Source organism: Pelobates fuscus, chromosome 3 (genome assembly GCF_036172605.1).
Source record: "Pelobates fuscus isolate aPelFus1 chromosome 3, aPelFus1.pri, whole genome shotgun sequence".
NCBI classification, from domain to species: domain Eukaryota; kingdom Metazoa; phylum Chordata; class Amphibia; order Anura; family Pelobatidae; genus Pelobates; species Pelobates fuscus.
In genome coordinates, this window is record NC_086319.1 from 138,261,049 (window position 1) to 138,274,464 (window position 13,416).

Genomic DNA, 13,416 nt, shown 5'->3' on the forward strand with positions numbered 1-13,416 from the left:
GCTAGTGGTGTTGTGGAGAGAGGCACTGAGGCTACTGGTGTTGTGGAGAGAGGCACTGAGGCTACTGGTGTTGTGGAGAGAGCCACTGAGGCTAGTGGTGTTGTGGAGAGAGGCATTGAGGCTAGTGGTGTTGTGGAGAGAGGCACTGAGGCTAGTGGTGTTGTGGAGAGAGGCTTGGAGACTATGGTGAGGCCTAATAGAAAGCAGTTGTTGTTGGGGGATTCCATCATAACAGGTGTGGAGATGGACACTGGTGGTCTTGTGAGGTGTCTTCCCGGAGCTACTGCTCACAGAGACAGGAGACGTATCTGTAATATTGTTAAGCCAGCAAAGCAGGAAGGCAAATTGGATGTACTTGTCCATCTAGGGACAAATGACTTGGCTTGCAATGGGGTTTCAGAGGTGAAGGAAGTTTTTAGTGTTTTTGCCAATGATATACGGCAGGTTGCTTCCACACTGTCATTCTCTGAAGTTCTGCCTGTGCATAACACTCAGAACGACAGGCAGATGCGTATTAGGGACTTTAACTTGTGGCTTGGTGAATGGTTTTATTTCTCATGGTAGCTCTGTTTGGAATGGAAACAAACTGTACAAAAAAGATGGTTTGCATCTTTCTCAAAAGGGAACACATGTTCTCAGTGAGCAGTTCAGAGTTTTGCTAGGATGTATTTAACCCCTTAAGGACCAAACTTCTGGAATAAAAGGGAATCATGACATGTCACACATGTCATGTGTCCTTAAGGGGTTAAACTAGGGGGGAGGGGGGCAAAAGGGTGATAAAACATCTATCCAATTGTTCCCCAAAACAAGGACAGAATGTGCCTGTAGCAAGTGTGTTAAAAAATGATAAGCTTAGAGTCATGTCTACAAATGCTCGCAGTTTAGGGAATAAGATCCATGAACTTGTGGCAATAATGGCAACTGATAGTGTAGATTTAGTCGCTGTTACTGAGACACGGTATAATTAGAAAAATGACTGGGACATAGCAATACCAGAGTACATTTTATATAGAAAAGACAGGGAAGGCAGGAAAGGGGGAGGGTGGCCCTGTATGTGAAGGATAGCATAAAATCTAGCCTAATAAAAGTTAGTGAGGCGAACATAGAGTCCGTTTGGGTTAAGTTAGAATTTGGTAATCACAGTAACTTGTGTAGGTGTGATTTATAGGCCCCCAGGACAAATTGAAGAGTTAGATAATCTACTAGTTGAGGAAATAGCTAAAATGACAATGAAGGGGGAAGTTATCATCATGGGTGACTTTAATCTTCCTGATGTGAATTGGAAAACCAAAATACCTGCTTGTACCAGGAGCACACATATTCTAAACTCCCTACTGGGATTGTCACTAAAAACAAGTCATTGAGGAGCCAACTCGTAAAGAGGCAATAATAGATTTAGTTTTAACAAATGGAGATTTGGTATCCAATATTACTGTAGGTGAAAGTTTAGGATCCAGTGATCTTCAGTCAGTGTGGTTTAATATAAGAACAGTGACTGAGTCACACCACACAAAAACAAACGTTTTAGACTTTAGAAAAACAGACTTTTCTAAAATTAGAATATGTGTAAAGGAGTCATTATCAGACTGGAGCAATTTAAATGGAGTCCAAGATAAATGGGATTATTTAAAAGTTTCACTACTGAAAGCAACAGAAAATTGCATTAGACTTGTCAGTAAAAGCAAAAAATTCAAGAACCCACTGTGGTACTCAGCAGATGTGGCTAAAATAGTAAAAAAACAAAAAGTTAGCATTTAGTAATTATAAAAAAAAACAGAGTGAGGAAGACAGAATGATCTATAAGATTAGGCGGAAAGAGGCTAAGCAAGTTATAAGAGCTTCCAAATCACACACACAAGAGAAAATAGCACAGTCAGTAAAAAGGGGGTACAAAACTTGTTTTTAGCTACATAAATGAGAAAAGAAAAGTAAAACAAGGTTTAGTTGGATTAAAAACAAAATAAGGAAGGTATGTAGAAGAGGATAAAGGTCTAGCTGACTGCCTCAATGAATATTTTAGTTCGGTATTTACAGATGAAAATGAAGGAAAGGGACCTCAGTTAAGAAAAAGGGTAAAGGAGTTATTTATTACATGTGAGTGTACAGATGAAGAGGTTCTATTTCAACTGTCAAAAGTAAAGACAAATAAGTCAATGGGACCTGATGGAATACACCCAAAGCTATTAAAAGAGCTTAGTGGTGTACTAGCAAAACCATTAACAGATTTATTTAACCAATCTGTGATAACAGGAGTAGTCCCAGAAGATTGGAAGTTGGCGAATGTTGTGCCCATTCACAAGAAAGGTAATAGGGAGGAGTTGGGCAACTATAGGCCAGTAAGCCTTACTTCAGTAGTGGGGAAAGTGATGGAAACCATGTTAAAGGATAGGATTGTTGAATATCTAAAAACACATGGATTTCAAGATCAGAGACAACATGGGTTTACTTCAGGGAGATCATGCCAAACTAATCTTATTTTTTTTTTTTGATTGGGTAACTAAAATTATAGATCACGGTGGTGCAGTAGATATTGCTTACCTAGATTTCAGTAAGGCTTTTGACACTGTTGCACATAGAAGGCTTATCAATAAACTGCAATCTTTAAGTTTGGATTCCAATATTGTTGAATGGGTAAGGCAGTGTCTGAGTGACAGGCAACAGAGGGTTGTAGTCAATGGAGTATATTCAAAGTATATTCAAAGCTTGGACCCATTCTCTTTAATATTTTTATTAGTGATATTGCAGAAGGTCTTGATGGTAAGGTATGTCTTCAAGCTGATGATACTAAGATATGCAACGGGTTTGATGTTCCAGGAGGGATAAGCCAAATGGCTAATGATTTAGGTAAACTATAAAAATGGTCAGAGTTTTGGCAACTGACATTTAATGTGGATAAGTGCAAGATAATGCATCTTGGACGTAAAAACCCAACGGCAGAGTACATAATATTTGATAGAGACCTAACCTCAACATCTGAGGAAAGGGATTTAGGGGTGATTATTTCTGATGACTTAAAGGTAGGCAGACAATGTAATAGAGCAGCAGTAAATGCTAGCAGAATGCTTGGTTGTATAGGGAGAGGTATTAGCAGTAGAAAGAGGGAAGTGCTCATGCCATTGCCAGAACACTGGTGAGACCTCACTTGGAGTATTTTACGCAGTACTGGGGACCATATCTTCAGAAGGATATTGATACCTTAGAGAGAGTTCAGAGAAGGGCTACTAAACTGGTTCATGGATTGCAGGATAAAACTGACCAGGAAAGGTTAAAGGATCTTAACATGTATAGCTTGGAGGAAAGACGAGACAGGGGGGATATGATAGAAACATTTAAATACATAAAAGGAATCAACACAGTAAAGGAGGAGACTATATTTAAAAGAAGAAAAACTACCACAACAAGAGGACATAGTCTTAAATTAGAGGGACAAAGGTTTAAAAATAATATCAGGAAGTATTACTTTACTGAGAGGGTAGTGAATGCATGGAATAGCCTTCCAGCTGAAGTGGTAGAGGTTAACACAGTAAAGGAGTTTAAGCATGCGTGGGATAGGCATAAGGCTATCCTAACTATAAGATAAGGCCAGGGACTAATGAAAGTATTTAGAAAATTGGGCAGACTAGATGGGCCGAATGGTTCTTATCTGCCGTCACATTCTATGTTTCTATGTTTCTATCTATGTGTCCCCATGTCTCCCAGTGTCTGCGTCCCCATGTCTCTGTGTCCCTAGTGTCTGTGACACCATTTCTCCCAGTGTCCCCAAATGTCTGTGTCCCCATGTCTCTCAGTTTCCCCATGTCTGTATCCACAAGTGCCCCCATGTCTCCCAGTGTCCCTAAGTGTCTCAGTGCCCCCATGTGCCCCCATGTCTCCAAGTGTCCCAGTGTCTCTGTGTCCCCATGTATCCTAGTGACACGGGACACACTGAGACATGGGGACACTGGGAGAAATAGGGACACAGACACTGGGAGACTAGGGGACTGGGTGACATGGGGACACTGACACTGATGTCAGGTTGGCCTTGCAATTCTTTGGACAGACATACCCCCTTTTTGGGCATGTTCGCCCCTTCTGGCAGTTCTGGTCCTGTGATTCGCATCAGTGGCCTACTCTTTTACCCCGCCCATTGGCTTCCTGCTTCACTGGACACTGCTGTTGGTATGGATTTACTTGAAAGAAAGCATAAATTAGATAAAGAAATTAGCATAGAGTATGTGTTTTCTTATAGCTGCATCCTTTGAGTTTCCCTCCAACACCAAATCCATCAGATTCATTGATTCAATTCATCTCTATGAGGAGATGCTGATTGGCCAGGGCTGTGTTTGAATCATGCTGGCTCTGCCCCTGATCTGCCTCTTTGACAGTCTCAGCCAATCCTTTGGGGAAGCACTATGATTGGATCAGGCCACCACTTCTGATGATGTCAGCAGACTGCTTGTTTTTTGTTTTGTTTTTGAGGCAAACAGCATGCAGAGTTACAGCTTCTGGCTTCAATACAGTAAGATTTTGCTATATTTATGGAGGCATGAGGGACCCAGGGGGGCTAGGTGGTGGTGTTAACACTATAGGGTCAGGAATACATGTTTGTGTTCCTGACCCTATAGTGATCCTTTAAAACACAGACTTGGTTATTTTAGCCTTTATGGATTGATACTTTTAATGCATAATATAGATATTCTCCAATTTTCCTTTTTTTTATGCTTCCATTTTCTATGTATTGTTAGCATTGCTTGTGTTTTGCTAATACTATGTTTCTGTCTTTTCAGATCTCATAATCATGATATTTATATAGTTTTAAAAGATAATTTTTCATACATTTTATTTATTTATTGTCTTATTGATGTATATTTTTATATAATTGTATGTATTATTCCATATAATTCTATATCATGGCAACTTGCTACATTGGTTGCTGTCACAGACTAACAATTACATACATTTAGTATATTTCTGACTTTTGCTTGGTTTCCACCCCTGAGTTTGTGATAAAGTATACTAATATTAAATTTAGTTGGTAATAAAGTTGATTTGCGGTCCATTGTGGCATAAAGACTTTTGATGGATTTGAGCGTTGATTTGTATAGAATCAATATTGTTGTTCTGCAGTTCTTGCTGGATAGAGCAACAACCCGGGCATCACAATGTGTGATGTCATTTGGAGTCAGGGCCAAGACATGCAGGACCATGGAGGCGCAGGAAGATAAAGCATTTATTTAGATAGAAAACAGGTCCTGAGGATGTCCAGAGATAGAAGGATGAAAAAAAAATATTATATGAATAGTTTGTTTTTTCCCATGTATGAGAATACTCTCATCAAAGTGGAAATAGCAAGTGGAATCCCTATGCATATTGATTGGTAATTTAATTGATGCTGTATTAGTGTCTGGTGCCCCCTATTAGATTTTCTTTTGCACATCAGCTTTATTTGGGTTAGGGGATAATACAATAAGCATACTCACACTTGTTTGCCTAAAATGACAGTTTGGGAAATGCCATTTCATTGTGTACCGTATTGGGTGTATTTTAAAGGTGGAACTTTGAACTAGGAGTAGGAAAAATTTTTTTGTGGTTTAAGTCTGAATTCATTGGATAATGTTGTCAGGCACTGTTTGCAGTCCTCTGATGTTTTTATGTTGCTGGTGGGTGGTTGATGGAGAATAAATTGTTTTACCTATGCAATGCTTAGCAAATTTTCCCATAGACATACAGAGCTATAGAAATAAATATATATGCATAATGAGACATGGATTTAATAACATATATTATCCTGTATATATGTATATTTGGACAGGCCCCCCATGGATGGTTTTTGTAAGTGAAAGAAGCCAAAGGGAATAGAGATGAAGAAATAGTTAAAGGCCCACAGGTGTAATTAGTACATCTGGATATACCTTGGCTAACACTTTTACCTGTGGTACTAGAAAAGGGGACTTGTCATATATACAGGTAAATAAAGGGTTAAAAAGCCTTTGCCCCCACGTCTGCAGGGGTTAAAAGCTAAATTTTTAAATCATGTTTATGTCTGCAGTTTTTGTAACTGCTTCTGAAATGTTTCTTTTGTGTTAACCTTGGAGATAAGACTCTCAAGTAAGCAAATGTCCTTTGTATTAACTAACAGCATACATAATGTTAACTTATAGTTTTTGGGGGGCGTGGCCTAACGCTGGAGCTGAACGGACGCATGTAGGAGCAGCTCCCTGCACTGAAACCGAAACGGAGCTATAATAATCGGTATAACGAGCAGAACATCAAGAATGCAGGGGGGAAAATGTCTCAACGCCCCAAATCCAAAACCGGGAAAGTGGATAAAGCCTCATTTTTCGGGGCAAAAAACGCAGCCTCCAAGTACCGCGAGGAAGATGAGCCTGCGCAAGATGGCGGCATCCTGAAACCGCGGGAGAACTCCCTCTCGCCCCACTCATCTCCCACACACAGCACAGACGACCAGCCCCCAACGATGAGAGGCATAAGAGAACTGATGGCAGAATTCTTTAACACCATACAGAAAAATCTGCAGCTTCAAATACAGACCATGACAGCAGACCTGCAAAAAGACATATAGGACATTGGGAACCACACAGCCCAAATGGAGTCCAAGATGGACGAGTATGCTGAAGCACACAACAGTCTAGCAGATAAATTCCAAGAATTTGAGGTCACATTGGAATCACACAGGTTAAAATTAGCTGACATGGATGACAGAGCAAGGAGGAACAATCTCCGGTTCAGAGGAATACCTGAGACCATCACAAATGCCGAGCTGCATAACTACCTCTCTACTATGTTCCAGAGCCTGGTACCAGAAATACACCCAGATCAGCTGTTAATAGATAGAGCACATAGGCTGCGCAGACCGAAACATCTGCCGCAAACCGCTGTAAGAGATGTAATCGCTAGAATACACTTTTTCCACGCAAAAGATAAGATCATGAGAGTCAGCAGAAACTCAAGCATGCCAAAAGAATATAGCTCCATCAAAATATTTGCGGACCTATCCGCCGATACGCTGCAGTTCAGGAAATCGATGGCGCCGATTACCTCTATCCTACGCGAGCACAACCTGAATTACCGTTGGGGATTCCCGGCTAAACTTCTAATTTCCCATCAAGATGCGATACACTCCATCACGACTCTGAAACAGGGCACTCAAAAACTGAGAGACTGGGGGCTACCAGAGCCGGCCAAGAAGATGGGAGTGCCCAGGTTGTCGCCAGAATAGACCGCCAAATGAAGGACTATTGCCCTCCTGGAAAATGCGTAACTATTCTAATCCTATGGTGCAATGCTAGATGCTATGTTACTATTTCAGAATAACCATAGGTGCCACCCTCATAATTGGAATGTAAATGTCTAATGTTGCTGTCTAGGCCCCATAATAAGCAGCAGCAAATGCTGGCTAGATTACGCCACTGCCCACTAAACAATCCAATCCCCATATTCATGGGGACATGCACCGATATGTAAGCTCTGCTCCACAGGATAATGTTAGATAGTGAGGATACGCTTAATCAACTGTTGAAATATGTTAATGTTGTTTCTTCTTTTACTTTAGTACCCTATTGGTACGGTTAATTTTTGTGTTACAACTGCTCCTAAGGTTTCACGGTGAAAGTCCAACATGAATACAGACTTCACCACCACTTCCCCCAATAGACGTGCCTATTCGCTAGGCAGAGTCTCAAGGCCCCAAATTGTGGAGCCGACTTGGGTGTGTCACCCACCAGTCCCTATGACCCCGTCCCACCCTCCACACAGCCCTACCCTTGTTCTTATTAGTCACGAACCAAAAAACCTGCAACAGCAGCACTATTCTGGAGGTTGGATGTTGCAATCTGGTAACAGACCGATAGCTCCTGCTGGACTACTGTCCAAACTGATAGCATCTCTCACCTCCCTATGTTCTAATGGTTAAGATACTAACATATAATTTAAAAGGCCTAAACTCCCCCGGCAAACGCAGGCTGTTACTACAAGACCTTAAGAAAGGCGGGATAGACATAGCATGTATACAGGAAACACATTTCACAAAAGCTCGAACTCCTGCTGTGTTCACTAAACTCTATCCCACACAATACTATGCCCTCTCTGACAACAAGACGAAGGGAGTCTCTATCCTTATACACAAAGACATTCCAGGAACAAGCCCTTTCCGTAGACACCCAGGGGAGGTATATTATTTTAGTGGGTCTTTTCAATAATGTTCAATACACGCTGGCCTCTGTGTATTTCCCCAACACAGGGCAGGAAAAATTCCTATGACACATACTCAGTGAGATAGACAAACTGAAACAGGGGGGATTGACATTATGCGGTGACTTTAACCCCTTAAGGACCAAACTTCTGGAATAAAAGGGAATCATGACATGTCACACACGTCATGTGTCCTTAAGGGGTTAACTTTATAACCTCCCCAGACATAGATTCAACTGCAACCCCCACAGGGACCAGACGAGCGAGCATAGTATCCATGAGCAAAAAACTGTCTAGATTACTCATGCTCCATAACCTATATGATGGTTGGAGAGTACTCCATCCAAAAGAACGAGATTATTCCTTCCACTCCAAGGTGCACAACACCTATACCCACATAGACACGTTCTACGTGGACCAACCCACATTGGCACAGGTATCAGGGTGTGTTATGGGCAACATCACCTGGTCGGACCATAGCCCGGTGTTCCTGGAACTGCATGATAGGTTCCAGTTCAAAGGGAGAGGGAACTGGAGACTAAATGAATCCTCATTACAAGATAAGACCTTCGTGGACCAAATAACAGATGAACTCTCACATTACTTCCGGACGAATTCTGAGGGAGGGACTCCTGACGAAATAGTATGGTCGGCTCACAAAGCTGTAGTAAGAGGACTGTTTATTAGACACTCCTCATACCTTAAAAAAAAACAGACAAGCGATTACATTGGACTGCCAAAAACAACTGGCAACCTTGACCGCCCAAAATAAACAAGCCTTCACAAAACTTAGCGCGACAAATCCAAACTATAACAGATAAACTCGCAGAATTACAAGCGGCCAAAACCTCCTACTTCCTACAAAAGTTGAAAGCGACCCAATATCACCACAGTGGAAAAGCCACCAAACAACTAGCTGCTAGGCTCAGGGAGAAACTGGCCGCGGCTAAAGTAGCATACTTACAAGGCCCGGACGGTCACAAAATACAAAACCCAGAGGACATTACTCAGGAATTCGCAAAGTACTATTCGGGGTTGTATAACCTAGGAGACAAACCCGACACCCCTCCCATACAGGAGGAAAATATCAAGAGGTTCCAGACCCGACTCCCCCTCCCTAGACTAAATCAGTCCCAACTGGACTCATTACTTCAGCCTATCACCCTACCAGAAGTACTACGCACGATAAAACTCCTCCCTCCAGGGAAGTCACTGGGGGCTGACGGTCTACCCAACTCTTATTATAAAACATTTGCAGACGTCTTGGGCCCCAGACTTGTCCGAGCAGCCACAGCCAAAGGGGAACTTACACCTGAGATGTTACTAGCAACGATAGTTACTCTGCCAAAGCCAGGGAAACCCCCAGACCAATGTAAGAACTTCCGACCTATCTCCCTGTTAAACACAGATGCTAAGATATACGCAAAAATCTTGGCCACCAGGCTGAGCACGATACTACCCTCACTCATTGGTGACGATCAGACAGGGTTCGTACTGGGAAGACAGGGACTTGAGAATACACGGAAACTATCCCTACTCATGGAGAAGCTGAGGGGGACCGGCCCGGGTGGGTTGCTCTTGGCTCTAGATGCGGAAAAAGCGTTTGACCGCCTGAGCTGGTCCTTCCTACGGCAAGTCCTATTGACATTCGGATTCCCACAACAGTTTGTCCAACAAATATTTGCCTTATACTCTCACCCTAGGGCCCAGGTCCTGCAAGTGGGATTTAAATCTGACACCTTCGCAATCACAAATGGCACCAGATAGGGATGCCCCCTGTTACCCCTGTTGTATGTACTGGCATTAGAGCCATTACTTGTAGCGATTAGAACACATCCACATATAAAAGGTATGAAATGGCACGGACAACAAATCAAGGTTGGTGCGTTTGCAGACGATATCCTACTGTATGTCTGCCAACCCGATAAATCCCTACCACACATAATGCAACTCATCAAAGACTATGGGGACTGTAACGGAGCTCCGTGTACTCCGACTGAGTACCCTCCGTTGATGGATGCTCCTAGCGCTTCCTGAGGACTCCACACACTGCAGACGACACCACAACCACCGCAGGCTCCACAATCGCTGTAGCTTAACTGGAGCCGCGCCGCCTCCCTTCCACCCTGTATAAATCTCCAACATCCAGGACCGTGTGGGGAAGACCTCTCCTCCAGGAGAGCGTATCAGGAACAAGAAGTCAGTAGTTAAAGCTCAAGGGAGTATGTAGCACATAGCAATCCCCCAATGTGATATAGCATTTCCCTCCAAGAATGAGACGAGGCTACGTTTTGAAGGGTCAAGTAGAACTGAGGACTGGAACACCCAGCCTGCTTTTTATTACAAAAAGGTACAAACAGAACACACCCAGGGGGAGGTATAAAACAACCAATAACATAATAGTACAGCCCACAGTTTCCCTCCCCTCTGCTTGGGAGATAATTGAGTTTCCTACTATATCTACTCAATTATCACCAAGCTAAAACTTACACATTTTTATACATTTTTATAACTTTATGATTTTACATAGTACATGAATAAAACTTACATTTTTATAATCAATCCATTCAGGGGAACAACATATTAAAAAATGGCACGAATCAGACCAGGGGTTTCTAAAGTTAAGGGAAAGTCCTTTGTGACTAAATGAAGCATGGCTTTCCGGCTCAGACCGGTTTTACAGAGCCCTCTCTCCTGGAGAAGTAATACAATTACCTCCCAGGAAAGAGACAGACTCCATTGAGCACATGGTTGCAAAAAGACATAAAACACTTTAAAATACATAAAGTCCCCTTTTACACATAACACATAGACATTTCACATATCCCCAGATAGCTGGGATCTGAGCACACAAAGCTACCGAACAGTGCTCAGATCCTATTCACACAGTTCAATTGCAATGGAGCTAAAGTCTTTCCCATAGTCTTTCATTATATGAATGGGCTCCATGGCATAGCTATCTGGGGTATCACCGCTCACACAGGGCAAGTACCGAATGACCCCACTGTATTTAAAGGGCCAGAATGAGTGACATACACTCTGGTATGGCCGAATACTGTTTTTAAAGGGCCCAATCTTCCAGGGCCATAGTTGCAGGGGAGGAGGCAGGCAAGCAGGCCTCTCCAGGACAAAGTGGCGAAGGGCACTTCGTCACAGGGACCTTTCCTATTATTCCTTGAACACCTCCAAAACACAAGCGCTAGGGCTACGCTTAGACCCACAGATCCTGGCACAATTACATAAAAACTACCAATTTGAATGGAGGAAAAACGATATTAAATATTTGGGTCTGACATTCACTAAGAAGTCCTCTGAACTGTTCCCTACGAACTACACTAGAGTGTGGAACGAATGCGTGTCCCTGATGCGGGTTTGGGGGAAGTTGTTCCTTAATGGACAGAACGCATTGTTGCAATTAAGATGTCCGTATTACCGAAGTTACAATACGTGTTCAGGAACCTCCCCCTGAGGGCTCCACAATCCTACTTTAAACTCATACAATCTAAACTACTTCAGTTTATCTGGGGGACGAGTCGGGCAAGGATTTCTAGCAAGCTGCTGATGGCTCCAGTGAGCCACGGAGGCATGGCATTTCCAAATGTAAAATCCTATTACCAAGCCGCGGCTCTGACGCCCCTACTGACACACATGGTGAAGGGAACCCAGCCACAATGGGTGACTTTAGAAAACTTGGCTATTAAGCCTTTTGTGGCCACCAACCTGATATGGTTAAATAAAAAAAAACAGACCAAATACCCCGTTAATGCTTCTGCAATTACAATTGGCGCTACAAATCTGGGATACGCACTGCGTAAAACTTGAGACTGCTGACCCCCTCTCAATGGCAACACCCATTGAAGCTATAACATACTGCATCCCAACATTTCATGCTAAACCATGGATTGAGAAAAGTGTCTCTTGCCTAGCTCAGGTCTTTGATTCGGGTGAGCTAATGAGTTTCGAGTACCTCAGCAAAAAGTATGATATTCCACGCACATCACAGTACTCTTACATACAGCTTAAGTCCTTCTTGCACAAACGTAACAAAACTAGTACAGTAACTCCCACTAGACACAGGGCGCTATCCATATGGGAGCAAATAGGAATCGCAGGTAAATTCCTCCCAAGGTTCAAACCACTCTCTGGGAGCTATAAGCTTATACTGCTATACCAGCCTTTTGCTGGCTCAACACAGGCAAACCAATGGGAGCTGGACCTCCAGACCCCCATTACCGCACATCAATGGAAGGATATCGCATCCTCCCCTAGGAGGCTGATCAAGTCTGCCCCTCTTATGGAGCAGCATCAAAAAACGATGTATAGGTGGTATATGGTGCCAACACGCTTACACAAATTATATCCCCACACGTCTTCGACGTGTTGGAGATGCAAACAAGACATAGGCTCGGTCCTCCACATTTGGTGGAGGTGCCCACGCTTAATCAGATACTGGATAGATATCCAAAATATCATTGCTGACGTTACAAACATTAACCTACCCCTTGATCCCATTACCTTTTTGCTGCTGGGGGTCTCCAAGGACATACCTACACAACCGAGGAAACTAATATATCATGTTCTATTGACAGCACAAAAACAGATAGCAAGATCATGGAAGACCACAGGGGCCCCAAGCATACCACACCTTCTCCAAGAAATAGATAACCAAGCGGTCTATGAAACAAATTTCTCCGGGGCACGCTCTTGAACACACCGCCTAAGCGGAGCGTGGGACCAGTGGCGTGCTTGGAGAACGACCAACCCATAACCCCCATGCAAAACACAAGGGCAGATTTGGTCTAGTATGCAGATAAGGAGGACAGCGGGTAGCAAGAAGAGAGGAGTCAGGTTATAAATTTGGAACCATGTCTAGTGAACAGGAATAGAAAGGATGTTTGGTACTGTAAAGAAACTGATTGCTGTGCAACACTGAACTAATGTAACCGGATGTAATCACTTGTTAATACTAATTCATTGGAAAACATGTACTTCATTGTATCGTGACTATATTCCCCTCCACTCCCCCCATCACCTATCTTCCTTCTGTACCCTCCCCCCCTTCCCCTTATGTTTATGACGTGAAAAAACAATAAAATACAAATTTCAACAAAACAAAAATGATAGTTTTTGCACTGAACGTCTATGATTGGTTGATTTTGCCTTCTGTGGTATACACCCCTAAGAAAAACTGTATTTTATATATACGATGCACACACATTAAAACAC

At 42.7% G+C, this 13,416-nt stretch overlaps 1 protein-coding gene across 1 annotated transcript in view; it reads right to left on the bottom strand.

The window, feature by feature from the left end:
* ATP10B (ATPase phospholipid transporting 10B (putative)) overlaps positions 1 to 13,416 on the bottom strand; it is a 369,072-nt gene that overhangs the window by 184,994 nt on the left and 170,662 nt on the right. The gene's annotated exons all lie outside the window — the stretch shown is intronic.